Source organism: Ixodes scapularis, unplaced genomic scaffold, assembly GCF_016920785.2.
Source record: "Ixodes scapularis isolate PalLabHiFi unplaced genomic scaffold, ASM1692078v2 PGA_scaffold8__174_contigs__length_109621045, whole genome shotgun sequence".
Lineage (NCBI taxonomy): Eukaryota > Metazoa > Arthropoda > Arachnida > Ixodida > Ixodidae > Ixodes > Ixodes scapularis.
In genome coordinates this window covers 60,114,996-60,126,088 of record NW_024609883.1, presented here as the reverse complement: position 1 = coordinate 60,126,088, position 11,093 = coordinate 60,114,996, and positions in this window count along the sequence as shown.

Sequence of the window (11,093 nt, the reverse complement as noted above, 5' to 3'; positions counted from 1 at the left end):
ATAGTAGAAATCATTTTGCAGCAAGCTCGGGTCGGATAGAGTAGTCGGTTGACCCCAAGAGCTCTCTGCGACCTGGCCGTAGGGTAATCATGTTCATATTTTTCACAAAAACAGAGCTACGCTTCGAATATAATGCAATAGAGCACACCATTAAAATACACCTTTGGTGATAATTTCAGCTAGCTATGTGTTCCAAATTAATTTACAGGCTACCACTCATGCCATACTATACATGTTCAGGAGGTCTTTGGGTCGTCATGTCATCAGCGTGAGTTTTCCACCTTCGATAACACAATAACACCCCATGACTTCACGCTCTTGTTATCTTTAGCATGCGTTCCAAAAGCTGGGCATCCGAATGACCCTGACCTGAAAGCAACGATGAGGGTGCATGCTAGCTCGTGAATATTGAGCAGGCTCGCCAATCCGAGACGGGTGAAGGGCCAGGAAGGAAACCAGCTCAAACAGGCAAGTCTTAACAGACTTCTCGACAAGATCTGTTGGTTTGTGTTTTCGTTCGTAGTATGACGAAAACCACAGTAGGGTGCCTTAGTGTGTTTGCGTCTGCTTTAGTGTGGCGACATCAAACCATTTTGTTCACCTTAATTATCGAGTTGATGCTCACTGGACAATTCTATGGCAATGAAATGTAAGCCATGATCATTATCAGTTTACCAGCCTTGCACTACCACTTAGGCCATTATGATGTTAAACTTGATTATAAAATTGTGCAGGGAAATGCCACACACACAAATAAATTCAATTTTATTATAAACCTTTTGGACAGATTTTTTTTTAGTTTTCTGCAATCTTTCTAGAGTACATTTTGAACATTTGTTTCAAACACGCCAGTCACAAGCATTAGAGCGGTCTTTATGTTTGTATAAAAATAAAAATGTTTGAACAAGAAAATCAACATTGAACTATTCTAAGTTTGGTATCTTCGTGTATCTTTGACCAGTCTCTGTGAGATGTGGTGATGTGTCACATTTCGTCACATTAGGCCAACATCGCTGCAAAACATTGCCCGTATGTCAGGATGGAAATGTTACCAAGAGGTTATTTCTAAACGTTGCTCCAATGTTGCTTCTCTAACATTCCTGGAACGTTTGCCTATGTGCTGTAACGTTACATGACGTTCAGTGACAGTCAAACAATGTTGCAGGAGAACGTTCCTGTTACGTTAGTTTTAAAACGTTGCTATAACATACCCAAATGTGCCCCAACGTTACATTACATTTGTGACATTCCAGTAACGTTATGGCAACATATGGTGCTACTAGGGTTCACAACACCTTCGCTATGCGCCTATAGTGACCTCGTTATTGTGCCCGCGAAAGAAGGAGCGCGAAACGGCCTTTTAAATGTCATGCCGTACATGCAGAACGCATTCGCAAAATGTCAAAAAGACGGACAATATTTTTTTATTGCAAGGAAATATATGAATTTGCGTTTTATTGACACGGAAGAATCGAGCATGCTTAGAATAGTGAAATCTTCAATCTCTGGAGCTTCATGGAGGGGCGACGGAGACACCACGGCCTCGGCAGCGGCCTCCTTCACCACAACAGGACGCCTTGCATGGCATCATCGTGAGTCGAAGTGGAACCTACACTCTAAGAAAAAAGATGGTCTCAAAGGACTAACGGCAGCATTTGGTCCTCTGAACTCCCATTTGCTCCCCGAAGAGACCATCTGGTTCGAGCTAGGTACCGTGCGCAAATGCTGGGGACTAACTGTACTCGACCAGGATCGCTAGGTTGGACATTTGAGAAAAGGTACATGGAAGTGACGTAATGCAAAGGAGGAGCGTATCCTAGCAACACTCACGTGGCGGCTCTGCCCACTTTGACGCCGCTATGTCATCGCAAACTTGACACCCGTCACCCGTTTCAGCGACGTCCGGAGCCAACCACCGACGAGCGGAAGTAGCTACGCATTCCCTGAGGCGTCCCTACGCGCGGGATACGGGGTAGGATTTACTACGACGCGGGGAGCAGTTCCTGCGTTTAGCGAAGGAACGGCAACCAATCCTGTGCGTCGCTGGCCGTCGCATCTGTTCTAGTACAGGTAAAAGTATAGAAAAACAATCAAAACCTTTTGGGCGTTGTTAAAACAAACCGCTTTTTTGTACCTTTTTGCAATACATTTAAGAATTAATTGGTGAGAAAGTTGTTCCAATATTATGCGGGATGTGCGCTACGCGCCTTCTTCAAGCCAAAATGTCGAACCACGAGGAGCCGGGTGTGCCGGGGCAGCGGAGGGGTCGGCGGAACCAACGGGGAGCGCGCGAGTGACGGCTGCTTTAGTCAGAAACAATTTTTTTATCTTTCGAGAACTTGCTATTGCTGTGCTCAAATAAGAATGTTTGGCGCAACATCTGTGATAATTCTTTCAAAGTGGTCCAGTGTTTATATGGTGGTATGCTAGTCAGAGAATATATATATATATTTTTTCCTTTCGAAATTTAACTATTGTGCTCAAATAAGACCAGAGTGTTCAACAAGATATCTGGGATATATACTTAAGATTGCCCAATTGCTTACATGGTTCCAGTCGATGCTCAGTTTTACTTCCAAGAATGAAATATTACATTCCATGTTATCACACTTTTATTCATGAAGTCACAGGTTTTTCTTTAAGAAATAAAGCAATTTTCAAAACAAACTACATGTGCACTGTCTTGAGATAACACAATCACCTAACTTTGATGAAGTACCATAAAAGAGATAATAAAATGGAGCAGAAGGCAAGACGCTTTGAAGCATTTGTAAAATGAAACAATGTCCATGACAACAATATCCCTGGTTCAATCAGCAACTAAGAAAGCAATATCTGCAAAAGCAAGCATTTCTTTCTAGAGGTAGTCTAAATTACTTCTGAGTTCTTTGCAGGGGCAATCCAGATGATTTGTTGGTCTGGCGACTAAACCTCCGAACCTTTTCTGTCACTGTCGACTGCGTCTCGTGCCTTCTGCTCATAAGAATAAAAAAAAAGGCTGTATCGATTTCACCGCGATGCACTCGACACGTATCCGGAAGCAGCACGCTGGCTGTGCGACGAACTTCACAAGGTGTAGGAGCTGAAGAGAGTATGTAGCTTGTGGACGGCCATGACTGTGGAGCAGGAAGCGAAGTGTGCACTTTACGGCTTCCACGCGTAGGGCTTCACTGAGGGCAAGGATGTGACGGGGTCCTTGGTGGTCAGGACCTCAGTCGTGGTGGCGAGAGGTTCCCTGTCGCTGGTGGCGTCCGTGCTGGGCACCACCGCAGCGAGGGCGCTGAGGGGCTTCCCGATGGTGTCCCTGGTGGTCGGGACTACCGTCGTGGCGGCGGACCCCTTGCGTGTGGCGCTCCGCACGGGCACGTCTGCGGCGGGTTCCGAACCGGGCGACAAGGCGCTGCCTCAGAGCCTTCCCCCTGTCCGAGAGGCCGACCGGAAGGCCGACCGGAGGGCCGGCAGGAGCCAGCCTCTCGGGAGCCGACGCTGACCTCTCCGAGCTCGGCTCAGAACCGTCCGAGCTCGGCTCAGACTCCATCTCTGACTCTTCAGGGTCGGAGTCTGACTCCGGTTCTGGCTCGCTCCATGCAAGGCAGATGTTGTGGAGCACTGCACATGCCGAAATAATGGCGGTGGCTGTTGAAGGGTGGTAATACAGAGCCCGGTGCCTTTGCAGACACCGGAATCTGTTTTTCAACAGCCCGATGCAGCGCTCCACAACAGACCTGATCGAGGAATGCGCCTTATTAAACCGGCCGCAAGCGGTGGAGGTCGCGTGGTTCCCGGGGACAGGGGTGATGAGCCAAGGCTCCAAGGGGTAGCCGCTGTCACCTGCACATGTAGAGGATGGAACATATTACATTCTTTACTTTTTAAAATAAAAGGCAAGAAAACAGCTGTGTGCAACTATGTCAATTATAATGTAACTTAAGTGGGACTTAAAAGTGTGTTAATATTTCTGCACTACAGTATCAGTTTACATTATGATTAATTAGCACCAGCTTGCCTGCAAACTCCCTGTTATCTCATGTAACTATGTGTTTTCCTGGTGGGTTGTATGGGATGTGTGCACGATTCCTTAGGGGTGCTGTGTTGTATGCAAGTGCATTATTAGGCCCCTGCATCCGACAGATAAAAGCTCTGTTGCTTTTGGGAGTGTGGCCGTGACCTTAGGCACGGGCAGAGCAGAACACGCTGGCCTTGTCTTTGGCAAGCAAGGGGATAAGGCGCCAGTTCGACGAACCTCTTTCCTAATCCTCGGTGGAGTTGGAGATGGGGAAAAGAGAGGGGGTGGTTAGATTAGAAAGGAGTCAGGTCCTGTTGGGACACGGAGGGTCTAATAGGAGGAGCTATATAAGCAGACCGAAGAAGAAGGGTCAGGGAAAAGAATCCAGTGTGTGGGACAGAGACGACCCGAGGACAGATTTGGCGAGCCCCAAGTGGCCAAGGAGGAATTGATGCCATTCCGTACAAACTGACGACCGTCAAAGCTACCAGGCGAGCCCCCAGGTATCAGTGAAAGAGCTCCAACTTCATGCAAAAACCAACCAGCAAGAGGGTACAGGCAGACAGTAACAGTGAGTGGGCCGAACCGGACAGCGACTCGCACTGCGGTCGCATGCCTTGCATAGTCTATCACTGTCGTGAGATTGGTGTAGTGTGGCTTTCGTAGCCTGCAGAGTGTGAGAGTTATGTGGACATAAACAGAAATTAATGGCCAAACTTTGGGTGTTGTCTCACTTCAAGGAGTTCCAGCAACTGTGCCTGTGTGCCTCACAACAAGCACAGTATGTGTGGTACTGTGGCTTTCAAGCAGTGGGAGCCACCGTGTGCGTAAGGAATGAATTTAGTATGCTCACCAAGGAGGAACCGGCCGTCGCGTGGCACCTGCCCTTGCTCGAGTTGGTTTCGGAGCCAGGAAAATTGCCACACGAAGGAGTCGTGCACCGACCCGGGATACCGTGGGTCGATGTACATTATTCGGCAGTCGGCGTCACACACCTGAAAGTGAGATATTGACATGTAATTACCTGAATCCACAAGTAGTAGATTGTACTTATGGTTCACAAAGCAGTCGCAATTTCAGAACCTTTTAAGTTATTTTGTCTGACACATGCATGTCAACACACCTTCCTGGATGCAAGGTACAACTAAATACCTTAAAACAAAAATAATGTTTTTTTTTGTTGTTTTTTTTACGGAAACTTGCACGTCTTAACAGACAAGTATTATTTTTGGGAGAAGCGTCTCACGGCTCACATGCTACGTAGAGCACACGCTCGCGCAGTCGTGAGACCCCACAGCCCGCAGTCCATGGGCGTACCAACCGGGGGGGCAAGGGGGGCACTTGCCCCCCCAGTTCTCAGAGTGGGGGGGCAAGGCATGCGTTTTGCCCCCCCTGAAACGGCCGCCACTGGGCAGAGCAGACACAGGCCGGCGGCGCCCAAGGAATACCAAGGGCACTGCCCCCCGACCCGCGCGGGCATATTTTTAACGCGCAGGCGATACAAACCCTAGCAACGGTGGTCACGCACGCCGGATTGGCTGGTTCGTAAAGCCTTGCTCCACGAACAAGGCTACACGGTAACCTTACGGAATCCATCCGCGAGACATGGGCCGGACGGGCCGTCCAGACCAGGACGTAGGCCCTTACACAAAATAAAGTTTTGCTTGCTTGCTTGGAGATAGGCGCTGCCGCCGTCAACATAGGCAGCGGATGCAATGAGAGTTTCCGAAGAGGTAGCGTAACTTAGTGGTGAGATGTCTGCCTCATACGTGTCAGACCCGGGTTCTATTTATGGTGTGGGCCGGCTTACTTCTTTTTATTTTTTTTCTCGAACATTTTGTTTTGTCGAGGCATTTGGCGATATTTACATTTCTTTTTTTACCATTAACACTAAAAAACGAATGTTGTTGACGAAACATGCTAAACTAAATCGTATCGACTCTATTTACGGAAGTGCATGGAAGGCAGCGGGGCTTGGGTTGCCGACCGGACGCCGCAAAGCGGCGTGTACGGGGGGTGGGGGGGGCTAGGTGGGTTAATAGATTTGTAATTAGCAGCCGCACACCGTCACCGCGAAGCGGCGTGAACGCAGGCGCGGGGGTGGGTTAACGCGCTTCGAGTGATACACGAGCAGCCCATCCGGCGTGAGCGTCGTTGTTAGGGGTTCTATCGCCTGCACCGTAAAAGGAGCAGTGTGTGCACCTCCTGTAGTGGGCAAGAATTCCTACATTGGAGAGAAGCGGGGACAAGCCCTTTCTTCAAATGCGTCAAGTCTCCTTGAGCTTCGGAATACAAAGAAACGCCACTATTCGGAGCTAATCCCACAGTTACTCGACCTCTCTTGCGTCGTGTCTGTTCGCTCCCCGCGCCTCGTAGCAGTGTTGTTGCAGTGGGGGGGCTCGTTAAAATTTTGGGGTTTTTTGGACTATCTAAATCACTTTCTTCCTTCCCATCCCCCCCTTTTCTACTCCGCAAGCTTCCCCCTCTGCAAATATCAGCTGACCTTCCGACCTCTGTTCTCTGTTGATACACAAAACAACCACTAAAATTAGAAAGTAATTTGTAATTTGAGTGGAAGTCACTCAGAAAAGTAGTTAAAGTAAACTACTGATTACTAGAATAGAAATGTAATTAAAAGTTACTAAACTACCCAGAAAAGTAGTTAAACTACAGTAACTTGAGTAAAGTAGTTGAACTACGTACAAGTCTGGCCTGGCAAGCGCTCTGCGTAAGTGTTTTCACTGATCTGCCTAGCCCCGCACACCATCACATGGGCAAAGAAAGGTGTAGTTTTACTGCAGAGGAGAAATCAGCAGGGTCCAAGATGGTGACAATGGAGGATGGGGGACTGTTCCAGTGGCTGATGGCTTCAGAAAGGAATGACCAATTGAAAGCGTTCGTAGAGCCAGAAGTGTGTTTGATGGTGCAGACGTTGTTGAGGCGAGAAGATGTTCGGTCGAGGGGTAATAACAAAGTGGTTTTGAGGTCGGGAATGTGGTAGTAGATTTTGTGAATAAGGCACAGCTGAGAGACTTTCCTGCGAAGCTGCAAAAAGGACATGGTTAGTTCAGTTTTTAGCGCCGAGACACTGAAAGAAAAGTCATAAGTGGATGAAATGAAGCGAGCAGCTCTGTTCTGAACTGCCTCTACAGCGTATTGATGAGGTACAGTCGATGGGTATTCCAGATGGTTGAAGCATATTCTACAGGGTCTGTCCCAAAACTTCCCGGAATGATTTTTTGTGGTCGGCAACGCCGCCTGGCGGGGTGGGGCTTCAGGTGGAGAAGTTAGTGGGGGATATAAGCTTCGAAACGAGACCGGTCTCAGTTGTCTGCTATCAGTTGCTGAGGCAGGTCACGCTCCGCGCAGAGGCATCTACAGCACCCTCGTCGAGAAAAAAATGGACCAGTTTTTGGAGCAACGTTATGCAATCAAGTTTTGTGTGCAACTAGGTAAAAACGGGGCGGAGACGCTCGAAATGCTTCGGAAAGCATACGGCGACGACGCGATGAAAAAAAGCCAAACTTTCATGTGGCACAAGAGGTTCCGGGAAGGTCGGGAGTCCGTCAACGACGACGACCGCTCGGGACGCCCGTCGACATAACAAACGGATGACTCGGTGCAAAAAGTGCGTCACGTTTTGGACAAGGACCGGCGATTAAGCGTTCGAATGGTCGCAGATGAGAGTGGAATACCCAAAACAATCGTTCATCGCATTTTAACAGAGGATCTCCAAATGAGGAAAGTCTGCGCGAAAATGGTGCCAAAGGTCCTGACGAGTGAGATGAAGGAAGAGCGTTTGTTGAAGTGTCAGGAATTGCACGAACGCTTCGAAACAGACCCAGAATTTCTGGACAGAGTGATCACAGGGGATGAGACGTGGATTTTCGAGTACGATCCCGAATCAAAGCGTCAGAGCAGCGAGTGGCACACCACGGAGTCTCCTCGCCCGAAAAAAGCAAGGATGAGCAAATCGCGAATCAAGGCAATGCTCATTGTGTTTTTTGACGGAAAAGGTGTGGTTCACAGTGAATTCGTGCCACAGGGACAAACAGTCAACAAGGAGTTTTACTGTGAAGTGCTCAAACGGTTGCGAAACAGGGTTCGACGAGTCCGAAAAGAAATTTGCGACAACTGGATCTTGCACCATGACAATGCGTCAAGCCACACCGCGCTCATTGTCTCCGAGTTGCTGGCCAAAATGTGTGTGCCAACGCTGCCCCAGCCACCGTACAGCCTCGATCCGGCACCACCGGACTTCTTTTTATTCCCAAGAGTCAAAAGAACCCTGAAAGGAACTCGGCATGGGACGCTGGAGACGGTAAAAGCAGCTGCGACGACCTCACTGAAGGAGGTTTCTGTTGACGGCTTCCAGGGCGCCTTCAGTGATTGGGTTCAGCGTTGGTAACAGTGCATCGAAGCAGGGGGAGATTACTTTGAAAAGTTCTGAAAAGATTGTCAACTGATATTGAATAGATGATTTATAAAAAAACAATTCCGGGAACTTTTGGGACAGACCCTGTATTTTTGGTCTGACGTACGTGTTAAAGGTTAGCTTAGGGACAAAGGGTGGAGCGATTTTTTAAGTTACGTCTGCTTAGTCCAAGAGTTCCAGATGAATCGGTGGTAATGACTTCAATGTGGTTATTCCAGGGAAGGTCAGATGTAAGTCTTACACCAAGGTATTTATACACAGTAGCGTTCTCAATCAAATCGGAGTCCAAGAAGTAATTAAATGACAGAGTGGTTTTTTTCTTGGTGAAGTGGATTAGTTTGCGTTTATACTTGTTTGGTGACATAATCCACTCTTTGCACCAATTGTTAATTTTATCTAGATCTTCCTGAAGCTGGTTATTATTTTGCACACAAGTTACTTTGTTATGGATGACGCAGTCGTCGGCGAAAAAGCGTTTTTTTGAAGAAATCCCAATGGGAATGTCATTAATAAATATTAAAAAGAGTAAGGGCCCAAGTACGAACCCCAGGGGAACACCAGGAGATACATTTATTAAGGAATATTCATGATCATCATGGACGTGACCTGTACACGGGAAAAAAGAAAGTCACGAATCCATGCAAACGGTTATTGGTCGAGGCAAAAAGATGATAGCTTAGAAAGAAGGCGTTGATGGAGGACACGGCCGAACGCTTTGGAAAAAAAAAAAAAAAAAAACTGCGTCAGTTTGGACGTGACATTTAAGGTTAGTGTGCAAGGCATGGATGAAGTCGCAGAGTTGCGTTTCGCAGGAAAGTACCTTTTGAAAACCGTGCTGCTGTTTAAAGAAAAGAAATGGGATGATAGGTGCCTCATGATATTGGAGTAGAGGATATGCTCAAGTAGTTTGCAAGAAATTGAAGTCAATGAATTAGGGCGATAATTAAATGCGGAAGAGCGGCTGCCCTGTTTAAAGACTGGGAATTACCCTTCCCACCTTTTGGTCAGATGGAAGGCAGCTTTGAGATGAGGACTGAATGAAGATGAGTTTCAAATACTCACTAGAAATAACACGGGTGTTTCTTTTAAATTTTAGGGTTGATGTTATCGGTTCCAGCGGACGAAGTAGGTTTTAGCTTATCAATCAATGTTTTAATACCAGCGGAGTTAACGTTAATAGGATGCATGCGCTCGTAAAGCTCTTCAGGGAGAGTGGGGACGAAGTCCAAGCACTCGTTAGTAAACACTGATGAAAAGTATTCGTTAAACACAGAACTATCATGCTCGACGTTGCACATCCGACATTCCTAACTCTCCCCATCTTCCTAAACGTCCGTGCGTGTCCTAACACGAGAAACCGGAATTTTAAAGGTTAAAAACGGCACGTTGCGAATATGGAACGCGCACTTTCATGCAAAGCTGACGTCAAGTGACTCAAATCGAAAAACATGCATATTTACAGTATTGTTATCTCTTCTGGTGAAGGCTAAACAACCGTTGCATCCGTTTTCGCGCACGAAACGGTGACTCCCAGAGAAAGTAAGAAAGCAGTGATTGTCTTTATTTTAACAATGTAAACACACTTGCAGGCGCGCGCTGATGAAGCCTCAAAATCAAAACTCTCGTAGTGTGATTCGTGACTGCTCCGGCTACTACCCAACCTCGTTGTCACCCCACTTTCTGCAAGCAAACACTAAAATTGCCAGTAAACACAGAAAAGCGACATCGATACAATTATCTTGTAGAATATCACCTTATTTAATCATAACTGTTTCAATAGGCACTACAAGTTGTATTTATTTTAAGAAGAAGAAGCAAAATTTTTTTCGTGAGAAAAAACAAAATATCAATGTTAAGTCTGGTAACGTTGTAATTTTGCCGAATCATTGCCACATTTTTAGAAAACTTCGACAAAAGTTGCGCCGAATTTTCGATTAAGGGGGGGGGGGGAGAGGGTCGGGTTTGCCCCCCCCCACTCAAAAACAAGTTGGTACGCCACTGCCGCAGTCATAAAACGGCATACTTAAACCGTATCGGCAATACGTTTTTTTTTTTTCTACAGATTTGGGGCGCGTTTTGACAACGTAACATGAGTGTACTTACCACCATCACGTTGAGGGCGTAGAAGTACTTGCGGCACCAGTACGCCGCCTTCGTGACGGTGGGGTCGTTCTTGGACGGGCCGACGATGGAGACCATGGTCCCGTACACGCAACCGATGACGCCGGGTATCCTGCCGAGCAGCCTGAAGCCCTTCTCCGCGTCGAACCTCTCGCTCGGCGTCTCGGGGAAGTGGATCCAGCCACGCTGGGCCCCGAGACGACGCACGATAGCGACGGACACGGCGCGGACCGCAACGCTGACTGTCTTTTGGTCCCGCGCTACGTGTTCGTCGCTCGCCACCATGCCTTGGAAGCTCCCCGTGCCGTAGAAGCGCAGTGCACACAACACTTGAAGCTCCACAGTCATGACGTGGTACGCACTCTCCTCACCTGCGGTTCCTCGCGAAGTTCGTCGCACAACCACCGCACCTCGATCTTGGGCAGGCGGTATTGCTTCCGAAAGATCTCCTCCGGGAGCTCGAATGCATCGCGGTGTTCCCGATACAGCCTTTCTGGCGAAAAAAAAAGCTCTATTAAAGAAAAAGTCGAA